The sequence below is a fragment of the Pogona vitticeps genome, chromosome 5 (genome assembly GCF_051106095.1).
Source record: "Pogona vitticeps strain Pit_001003342236 chromosome 5, PviZW2.1, whole genome shotgun sequence".
NCBI lineage: Eukaryota > Metazoa > Chordata > Lepidosauria > Squamata > Agamidae > Pogona > Pogona vitticeps.
In genome coordinates, this window is record NC_135787.1 from 46,898,771 (window position 1) to 46,910,100 (window position 11,330).

At 41.6% G+C, this 11,330-nt stretch overlaps 1 long non-coding RNA gene across 1 annotated transcript in view; it reads right to left on the reverse strand.

The window, feature by feature from the left end:
- LOC110072804 (uncharacterized) overlaps nt 1-11,330 on the reverse strand; it is an 85,621-nt gene that overhangs the window by 15,886 nt on the left and 58,405 nt on the right. The gene's annotated exons all lie outside the window — the stretch shown is intronic.

Genomic DNA, 11,330 nt, shown 5'->3' on the forward strand with positions numbered 1-11,330 from the left:
CCATGACCAAATTCTTTATATATACCTGAAATTCTAAATCAGTGGTTCCCAAAACTCCCAGAAGGCTTCACCACTTACTAACTGTGTTTGCCAGGATCTCTGGAAGTTGCAATCCACTGTTTTGGAACCACTGTTAATACTTCTTGCAACTGATTACATTGTCTATAGTCCATGAAAGCCTGCTCTGTAACACATTTGTTAAATCTTTCAGATGCCTCGGGATGTTCTTGTTTTTCTGCAAAAGACCAACATGAGTGTGTATAGTACTAACACCAATGATGTGCAATGAATGCTGGTTGTCACTCATTGGCAACACATGTTCCCTGTGAGTCACCGATTATTCCAAACGCAGGCAGAGCCTGCAAAGTCATTCTGTGTGATTAGAATGGATTAAACCAAACAGACAGCTTAATCAAGAAGAGTCCCACATTTAGATGGGGAAACTACGTTGAGATCATTACAGGGCCTCATCCCTTTCTGCTGTTTTGGGTTTTTATAGCGTGTGATGTGTCTTTGCCACTAGCCAACAATTGTGGGTCATTTCTCTTGCCAGCAGCCAGAGTTTTTGCCCTTGATCTTAATGCCAAGCAACATTGATTGTTAATTATTATGACATAACATTCCAGCTGCCCTTTCCCTCTCAGGCAAATGTTCCATTCAATTTTAGGGAAGACAAAAACAAACAAAAAACTACCCCCAACGTTAGTTTGTGTCCATTATTGTTTTTAAGAAATGAGTCTTACAAGATCAGCTGCAGTGATATACAGTACTAGCTGCAGTCAAAACATCCTTTTTTTATATATTTGAGCAAGGTCTTGATTGTATTTTCACTCATAATGCAAGGGAAGCTATAATGGTAGATATCTCTGGACAAGGTTTACAGACCAGGAGAGGCAAATCTCCACAGGCCTGGTGCTGGTACGTGCCCACCCAGTGACCTTGGAAGGTTTCACTTGCTCCTTGATGCCCCACTTTCTTACATAAATTCATTTTTTAAAGAAAAGAAAATGTCCCTCTAATACCCAAATTGTTAAAAACTGGGGTGCTGGGAGGGTACTGGGTACCCAGTGTGGTGTAGTTCAGGGCTTCCCAACATTTTTCACCCCACAGACCAGCTGGGGAAGGCGGGGCACCCCCCTACTTGTGCGCATGCGCAAACAATGGCGGCTCTGCGCTCGCATGGGCATGCTGGAGGGCACATGCAAGCACAAATCAATTGTGTGGGGATGAGTGTGTGCAGGGGTGGGGCGGGAGGTCTGTCTCCACGGCCCGGTCTGGCTCAGGTCACAGACCACTGACCAGGGATTGGGGACCTCTGGTGTAGTGGATAGAGCAATTGATTAGGAAGAACCCAGGTGGCCTGGGTTTGAATCCCTGCTCAGCCATGGAAATGTTGGGGATGTGCAACTGGTAAAACCAGTCCTTAAATATCTTACTTACCTTCAAAGCCCTATTAGGGTCACTCTGAGTCAATTCTGACTTGTAGCACATAAGACCACCCCCCCCCCGAATTCTAGATGGATCCTCAAAACTGATAAAATTGCCTCACATTCCCTGAAAGGCTCAAGAGATTTTTTGGGGGGGGGATTGTTTTCCATCTTTAAAAACCACTTGTGGGGAGATAAAGGAATGCTGGAGGACCCAGGGGTTCTGGGAGGCACATTTGGGTACATGTAGGCTGCACATGGTCCATAGACCGCCTGTTGCCTGCCCTTGCTATAAACCACTGTATTGTCAATACAAACAATGAATCTCGGGGCATTTGAAGGCAGAATTGCACCATAATTGAGGTATTGATGTAAGAATCACTGTTTTGAGTCCTCCCCCTAAGAAAAGTTGAATGCTTATCCCATGTTGTGAAGGATGTCCCCATGTTGGCATTTCTCAGCCCCCTAGCTAAAGAATGATAGCATCATGCCACTACTGTTTCTTAATGCTATTAGAGAGAAACAAAGAACTTGCTATGAACATAATCTTAGGCAAATTTCTTATCATACCTACAGCACCAATCCCATCACCATGATATGCACTGAGCCTGAGTAGACATTCTTGAATACTTGTCATAGGTCAATCCACCTGATAGCATAGCAGCCAGCTAGCTTAACGGTGCAGAGCAAGCAACACTGTTAAGCTTGCTTCTACGTATGTGGAAACTTCTATGTATGTGGAAGTTATGGGCATGGCCTCCTACAGAAATGGAACATGTAAACAAATCAAAGGGCAACTTTCCACCATCACCACCATCCTAAGGACCAAACTGCACATTACAGAGAGGATATCATTAGCTGCTGAACTCACCGTAGCATTCCAGAGGAGTGATTCCAGCAGACCTTCATGTCTGAGCAACCATACTTGCAGACTGGAAGTCCCCCAAAATCCCTCTGCACCTGAGTAAAGGGCATGTTAATTGGGCCAACACTTTCTTTTGGAGGCATTCCAACCCACTCCCTCCCTGGCTGTGTAATATTTATTATCTGTGCATTTCCAGATCCCCATGAAAAAAGGAAATAAAACTTTTCCATGAATGGGAAATAAGTAGAAATGGCTGTGACCTGGAGAGGCTTGCAGACCGCTAATTATGTGACCAAGCCACCCTAAGTCCATACAGTAAGCCTCCTTGCACAAGCAGATGCATACTAAATCCTAATAGCGTCTTCATATTTCAGTAAAATTTAGTAGACTATGTTGAGTGAGAGAACGAAGAAAAAAGAATACACTGGAACAAAGAAAGGCTATCTCAACAGCAGTGCACATCTTTGCCCCACAATTTGCAAAATGGGGGTGGAGCAGCTGCAAAGGGTCTGCTTGATGACCTCAGCCTCAGCCACATTTTCAAGCACTGTTGTGTTAAATGTCAGACGTTTGCAGGGCAATGCAAGAAAAAAATGTTTGTTACAATTGATAAGAATACAGTGGTGCCTCAACTTACGAATATCTTGACATACGAACATTTTGAATTGCGACCAGTTCCGGCCACAAAATTTTGCTTCAACCTGCAGCCGGAGCTTCGAGTTGCGACTGGAAAAAGGCGGGGAATTCAAATTTGCTAACCTTTGGTAGGCGAAGAGGCTGCTTCTTTGTAGCTCTTTTGCCCCAATGGTTAGAATGAGAAGGCTTCAGATTGCCTGGAGGTGCTTTCTGCTCCTAAGTATATTTACTTTTTGTGTTGTTTTTCCCAGCCCCATCGCGTCCCAATGGGGCTGGCTGTGTTTTTTTGGTTTTGGTAATTTCCCCCCCCGGCTCTGATGTGTTCTGACAGGGTTTGCATTGGGTTTTTTTTGGGGGGGGTGTAATTTCCCCCCCCCGGCCCCGATGTGTTCCTATAGGGCTTGCAGTGTTTTATTTTTATTTTTTGGGTTTTTCTCCCTTCTGGAACAGATTAATCGCATTCCAATGAATTCCTATGGGAAATGGTGCTTTGATTTACTACTATTTCGAGTTATGTCCATCTTCTGGAATGGATTATGGTCATAAGTTGAGGCACCACTGTACTGAACATAGGCCAGAAATAGCAACTAAGGCCACATTGAAAGGGGGAAGTTTGAGTGGACTTGTTCACACTTAAACAGTTCTTATCTTTAAAGGAAGCCACAGGCTTGAGCTTACAAGAGCCGAGCAGGGCAGTTGAGAATAGGACATTTTGGAGGTTGCTTATTAATGGGGCTGCCATAAATTGGGGGCAGCTTGATGGCACATAACAACAAAAATCTTTATATCTTACTTGAGCGATTCTTCCATTTACAGCACACTGATCAGTGTTGTCAGTGAAACAGCATGGTACACATAATAATGCCAATGTAGCTTATTTATCTAGAATAGCGCTGTTGCAGTATGTATGTATGTATGTATGTATGTATGTATGTATGTATGTATGTATGTATGTATGTATGTATGTATGTATGTACGTACGTACGTACGTACGTACGTACGTACGTACGTACATGGCTTTATTTCCACACAAACTAGCAATCCACATGGGCCACAGAATGGGACAAAAATAGGAGCACTCCAAATTGTACCAAAAAAATCTATAGCCCTAGTGCTGTGCCAAAAAGGAGCAGGACAACTCTAAAAATGGGCAGGATGGATTCCTCTGAGTCAAAATACATATGGATGCTGTAATTTGATTCAAACCAAAAAGCAACAAAAGCAATCCAAATAAGTGAGTTATACGTATATCTATCTAGATGTGTCCTGACTAACCACAGATTTGCATATAGCAAAGAAAAAGTCTCAAGGGCTATGCCTAAATCATGTTTTTACTGGTGTGTCAGAGTGAAGCAAAACTGTATTCACGCTGAAGTATATTTGGCTCAAGCTCACCTAAACAGTGCCCATGTAAAAGGCCCCTAATTTCAACTTCCTCATTTTAAGTATCTACCATGTTATCATTTTGGCTCTGAGCCTTTGTAACCCTAGTACAAAGGGGCTATTTTAAAGGCAAATGGTCTAAAACTATGTGGCTCTTATCATAATGATAAAAGTACATACCAGACAGATTACATGATTTTTATTAATTGAGGGTACTAGTTAGGCAAAAACAAAGAGACAATTATTTTGGAAAAAGAGACAGCACCATGGGAGGGCTTCTGCCTGCTACTGTGGAATCAGAAAGCTCCTTAATCAGCAATCCGTCGTACTTGGCACATAGATGTGAACGTTCCTTGGCTATGTCAAAAATCGTTAGGAAAAAATATGTCAGGCTGGCTATTTTTGGAAATTTCATGGAAAACAAGAGATGTTGGCTTTCCCACTGAACATATTGACTCAGAAGATAAATAGGCTTCCCTCCCCTCCTTTTTTCTCTTTTAACTAAAGCACTCTATCTAGAGACACATGAGTTATCCAGGCCAGAAGGTCAACAGTACGGCAATTAATTGTACAGATAAATACAGATACATGTGTAGTTCAGATCTGTATATGTTCTACTCAGAAGTAAACTATTCTGAGTTTAATAGGATTTACTCTTTACTCCAACATAAATGTGTATAAGAGTCAAGCCTTAATTCATTTGTTATTGACAAATTTGCATGGGAGAGACAGGAAGAAGGGTGCTGAAGTTTTTCCAAGTCTGCCTTCCTATGAACAAGATGTTATTGTTTAGTTTTCTCCCAATAAAAAACAACTACAGAACACTTTGACCAAAGTCCTGTTGTTTTATGTAGCAAATCAAGGGGCAGGACAGGAAATTTTTCATTATTGAAAATTACCACTGCCACTATTACTTTACCAACAGCAGCAATGTCATAGCTGAGACATATTGGTAGAAAAGCAATGTGACAATTAATGTGCTTGATTTACATAATATCATCATTTGCACAGTATGAAAAGAAGGCTACTCGATTTGCATAATATGCAATTTAGTATGCATATTATTGCCAGATTTGGTAAACTGGAATATGGCAACCCTAGCCAAAAGTTCCCTTTCCTTGAGCTAGAGTACACCAATTGCATCTAATTACTTTTCTACAAGCCCAGATCTTTAGACTTTGCTCTTAGGAATGTCACCTCATGTGTGTATCTTAATTTAAACCCTTACAGTTTGGTTTGGACTGACATTTTGTTATGCAGCCTCTCATCATATTGGGGAACTGAGCTCAGAACATTACTTTTTAAAAAGAATTTATTCTGTTACTCACTGCTCTGGATCAGTAACATGCTGCTGTTGTTACCCCACCTGTAGAAGTAACTTGTTCCATTGCTCATTGCTGATGCATTACTCTTACCTTTCTTGGTGCAGCCAGTGGAAAAGGCATGAAAACATTCACTGGTTCCTGCAAGTGGCTAATTCTGTTTATTTCACATAGAAAATATGGTGGAAAAACTTATTACGAAGCAAAGGTTCCCTTGGCATTTTCCTTCCAGGTCCCTCATCAACAACCCATCCCCACAAATAACCCTACTGGAGATTAGGCAGGATTTGTAATCCAACACATCAAGAAAACACTGAGCTGGCTAGACAGGCATTTCTTGTAAGCATTGATTTAGTGTACAAACTGAACTGTTGTAACAAAATGCCTTTCCGGACAACTCCTTCCCCCCTGTATTTTCTTCAGTACGTTGACTAGGATAAGCATCAGGTATTAAAATTACATCCATATTGAGTTGGATGGCAGGTTGACTAGCAGAATGATAGGAGGTCCTCCTAAATGAGATGCTCATGGTCAGAGACAGCATACCTTTGAATAGCAGATACTACGGACAATCTGGGTAAGAGGGCCTTGCACATGGATCCTCCTACGCTATCTACTAATTACAGACTATATAGATTGATGTGGAATTTATTTTTTTGCAGGTTTTGCTGGTTTCACATATCCCAATGCTGACTTCAGGAATTCAACTTGCTTAACAAAACTGAAGTGGCTTCCAGGTGGCACCTGGTTTAAGTGACCTGGCAACTCACTTGAACCAGATCACTTTGTCTGCACAGGTATTAGGAGTCCAGCACAGTGCCCATCTAAGCCACAGATTCCAAGCTTGCAAATATTTAACTTCCAGGCAATATTCTGTCTCACTCTGGGGCAGCCCCACAGTGGACCTTCTCAGATCAGTCAGTTCATTGGTTAATCCAGCCTCGATAGCAACCACCGCATACAAAGTACTAGACTCCCTCTCTGTATCTCTTTCTCTTTTCTGCTCTCTATTTCTCTCTTGCTTTTTCTATTTGGGAGAAGAAAGAGGTCGAATACAGTGGACCCTCGACTTACAGACTTTTCGAGTTACAGACTTCTCTGGCAGCAAAATTTAGATTCGACTTGCAGCCGGAGAATCGACCTACAGACCAGAAAAAAAATCAAAATGGAACAAAAATGGAACAAAAACAGCCAGTTGCGGGATTAATCTGTTTTCAATGCATTGTAGGTCAATGGAGACTCAACCTACAGACTTTTCGACCTGCAGTCACTGTTCCAATATGGATTCATTCCATAAGTAGAGGGTCCACTGTATGAGCAACTGCTCCTCCGCTGCGACCCCAGCTCAAACTTTCCTACCAGGAAGTAAAGTGACCTTCCAGGTGCTGTGCCTCCTTCTGTCATGCAGCAACACTCACTGGTGGGGGAGGGATGACGGGGAGGAGTGGGAGGAGACAGCTTTCCCCCTTGGACCTTATGTAATCTTAATGTATAATTATGTTTCCTATAGGGAGAAAGGCATCAAGCAAGCAAGCAAACAAACAAACAAATGTGAATGGGGAAGCGTATAAGGGAGCCTGTTCTGATGCCCACATGTCTCTGTCTCTCTCTCCACTCTTTTCTCTCTTTCAGTGTGACGTGTTCTCTCTCTCTCTCTCTCTCATCTGTGCACTCTCCCTCCGTCTCCATCTCTCTCTTTCTCTTTCTTGCATGGTCTCTCTCCTGTGCTCTCTCTCTCACACACACACTTGCATACTGTTTTTTCTCTCTTTTGTACCTGTGCTCTTTTGTGCACATGTACAGTGTTCTCTCTCTCTCTCTCTCTCTCTCTCTCTCTCTCTCTCTCTCTCTCTCTCTCACACACACACACACACACACACACACACACACACACACACACACACACACACACACACACACAGCCAAGCCTTCCAAGAAGATAAGGAAGTGTTGATGCATTTGCCTTTCATTGCTCTCTCTCTTACCACTGTCGCTCCTCCCCCTCCTTAGTTCCGGGGGGGGGGCTAAAATGCACCCTCCACAAAGAAAGGCAGTGGAGCTGGAGCCTAGCAGTACCAAATGTTCCTTCTTCCTCACCTGTGATTGGTCAGACCATCCTCCCTGCCCAGTAAAGAGTAACAAGCAGCTACATATCCACTGAAGAGTAGTAATTACAGTTATGGCTATTGCAAGGGAAAAAAAATAACTTAATTTTGTCTCATTACTCATACAGTCTAAAGTAATGCATGAAAAAGAATTCCTCCTTGGCTTTCTCTATGGGTGTTGGGGGTTGTAGTCTAAGACTTCTGGAGGGCACTTGATTGGGAAACGCTGTCCTAGGGTATCAGCAACCCCAGTCCTAAAACAGTCCTGAAAAACTAGCTCAGCAAAAATAACCTTATCAAACTGCACGAATAACACTTTCTACATCCTAATCACTTGCCTCCAGATGTGGTTAAAATGCCGACAGAGCTGTGAAAACAATATGATTTATACAATTTATTTCACTTTCGAAAATGCAATACGGAGTCTGAATTATAATGAGAAATGCCCAGCAAGGCTTGTTCACAGAAAATACTATGTTATTATCAGCCATAATTTTTCTCTTTATTTGTCTTCCCAGTAAAGGCATATTCTTCATAATTAACTAAAAGGAAGAAGATTCTTGCAAAGGCAGCCAGAGCATCCGTCCTATGGAAACTGGCAGGAACAAATAAGTGATTATACTCAGGCTGCACATAAGAGGCAGTGTTTACTCTGCATAGCCCCGGCCTGACACACCCTCCAAAGCAGATCAGCTGTTTCGTGAAAGGTGACACATCCATTGGTTTGCACAAAAACAATGGGAACAGTTTTAATGTACATATAACTCATTGGGGTCTCAGAATGCTACTAAAATTCCACGTCTAAACCCAGAGACTGGAGAAAACTTGGAGGAATAAAACTGATTCTGGGAGTAACCTTTCAAGGTTCTGCCAAGGAAGCAGAGAGTAAATTATATGGCCCCATACAACTCTGACTTCCAATACTTTGGAGAAAGACTGTCTACCCCTAGCATTTGCTGCCTAAGTCTGCAGCCTTACTCTGCCTGATGGTAAAGTAAGCCCCAACTTTGGGGTTTTTTCACCTGCATAGCACCATCCCCGAGCCACTGTCCAATCCACTCCCACAATTATATTCAGAGCTTGGAAACTTTGCTTTTCATAAATGTACTAAGCAATTCTGGGAATTTTATAATATAAGAAGGAACTTTTCCAGGCCCTTGATGTACCTCATGTTGGGTTCTCCAGATTTTAACCATCACGTTATCCCAGATTTTGTTCTCTAGAGTCTTGAGTTATTTATTTTTAAAAAATGACTAGGTTTTAATTATATAGACATACTTCCCAATCTGAATTCCATGCTCTATGAGGGGGGAAATCTATTGCCACAGAGTGCCATTTACCAATACGTATAGTTAAAGGTCAAAGATTACTTGAGCTACAGACGAACAAAATATGGAAGGCTTTAATCCCCTCCCTTGCTTCACATTATGATCATTTTTGTAAAGTTTAATTTTCTTTTCTGTACAACTTTTTTTCCTTGAGAGTTGCTGGATAAAGACATCTTTACACAGTGCCTCAAAATCAGTTTGTAGGAAAGGCAAGCTTTATTGAAAATTATTTTTATATCTTTGCAACTACACAAGTAATTAAAGTGCACAGAATGGCTTGTAGCATGCCAGCTCTTTGCAGCATAAAACTGCAGGAGTAGAAATTTAAATAACAAAAAAATTAAATAACGAAATAATTGCTTGTACTAGAAATTTAAATAAAAATAATTGCTTTTCCTATCAGTGTGCAGAATGTCACACTGCTAAGTAACATTGACTTCAGCTGCTTGTGCTGTCAGAAAATGTTTTGATTCCATCTTTCACAGCATCAGACCTCTCTCAGTTTAAAGTAGGAATGTATATAGGTTCATTTCTCAGCTTAAGGGGAATTATTCAATGGAGGGAAAGCATGAATGCAAAAACTCATGTGTCTTGGGAGTGAAGTTGGCATATCACAGGGAGACCTGGGACATTACAAAGAGTCTCTTTTGAGTCTGATTTATTTTTTCATCTCCTCTGACAGTTTGGCTTCTTTCTAGATGCTGACACATCATTTGACAGTGCATTGGATGTGCTTGTGTGCCTTTTTGACAGGTCTTCCTAACTGGCTGGTTTCTTGACCCCGCAGGGGGAATTTGACCCAGGCAAGCATTCTAGCTGAGCAGGAGTGTTTTGCCTCAGTGTGGACCTTTCAAGCTACAACTTACAGTGCAGGGATATTTCCTGATTGCATTCTCCTATAGCTACTCTCTCAATCAGAGGACCATAACAGGCACAATTCGCACGACAGCATGCCCTGAAGTAGTCTATGAATGAGAATGAGACAAACTACTACTCTTTTGAGATCCCTGGAGTTATTCTTTGTAGCCTGAATAAATTCATAGTGTCTGGTCTGTGTGCTGCCATATCCATCTTGACATGCCATGTAGTATCTATGAAAACACAGCCATTACTCCCCATTGCAGCCAACTAGCTGGGGCGCTGTGGAAGGTACTAAAAGGAGAACTTTTTATCTTCTATATTTTTGGACCACAATGCATTATAATGCTGGCTGAGGCTTCTGGGAGTAGTACACCAAAATGGAGAACCAAAGATACCCATCTTGGTGCTACAGCGTGAAGAAGGGGGGATTTATCTGCATGTGGAGAAGGAATTGATCCCAGTTGATCTATTCAGAGACCTGCTAGAAGCAGAGGTGTGCTAGATCTGCCCAAGAAAGGCACTTCTTAAGCTTGAATTAGACCTTAAGTGGAATTGCATTCCTTCTGTATGACTCACATGTTTTCCATCCCACTGCAGGATTTTTTAAAGAGACATACTGTATGTGTAAGCAATAAGATTTTCAAACTAAGCAAGGTAGATAAGGAAAATGATGTGCTCTCACAAACAATTATCTTTCACCCCTGGAGGGAGCAATACTACGCAACTCATACTATATACAGTATATTGTCCAGTTTTGACCCTTAAAGCTTATAGCTCAGTAGGAGAGTAAAGGTAAAGTGCTTCCGTTCCTTTCTATCTCAGGAGATGGCATACACACCATTTTCCAGCTGAATGGAAAAAAGAAGTCTCTTTTCTTTTCCTCTACCCTCCCCAGAATACAAAGTACTACACATACCACAAATATGCACATAGTACATGCCACATTGTAGTACATGGCACACTGCTGGCTTCTTTAAGCATGTTGAAGTCATCATTGTTTCCATCAATGTTTTACACAAGTGATAAAAATACATCAGTAGAACAAAATACATAGCACATCCCTTTGTCTTTGTATTTCCCCTTCTGCAGCCAGCTAGAATCTTTTGAAACAGTGCTTCCTTTGTAAAATGCTGTATAAAATACATCTCAAGGGAAGTCAAAAGGTGTGACATTTACCTGTGGCCCCTGCTTGTTTCACCAAAAACAGAGCTCACACGAGTATCTCAACACGCCCTTTAACACACTGCCACCAACTGATCTCTTTATCAACTTATATTTCCTAATAAAGACTGAGGTCCATTCAGAACTGAACTCTTAAACAGAAAGAGGCTTATTGATAACAAGTTCACCTCACATTCTTGAAGTTACACAAAGTTTCAGTATTTTACTTTAACCTCTTCTAT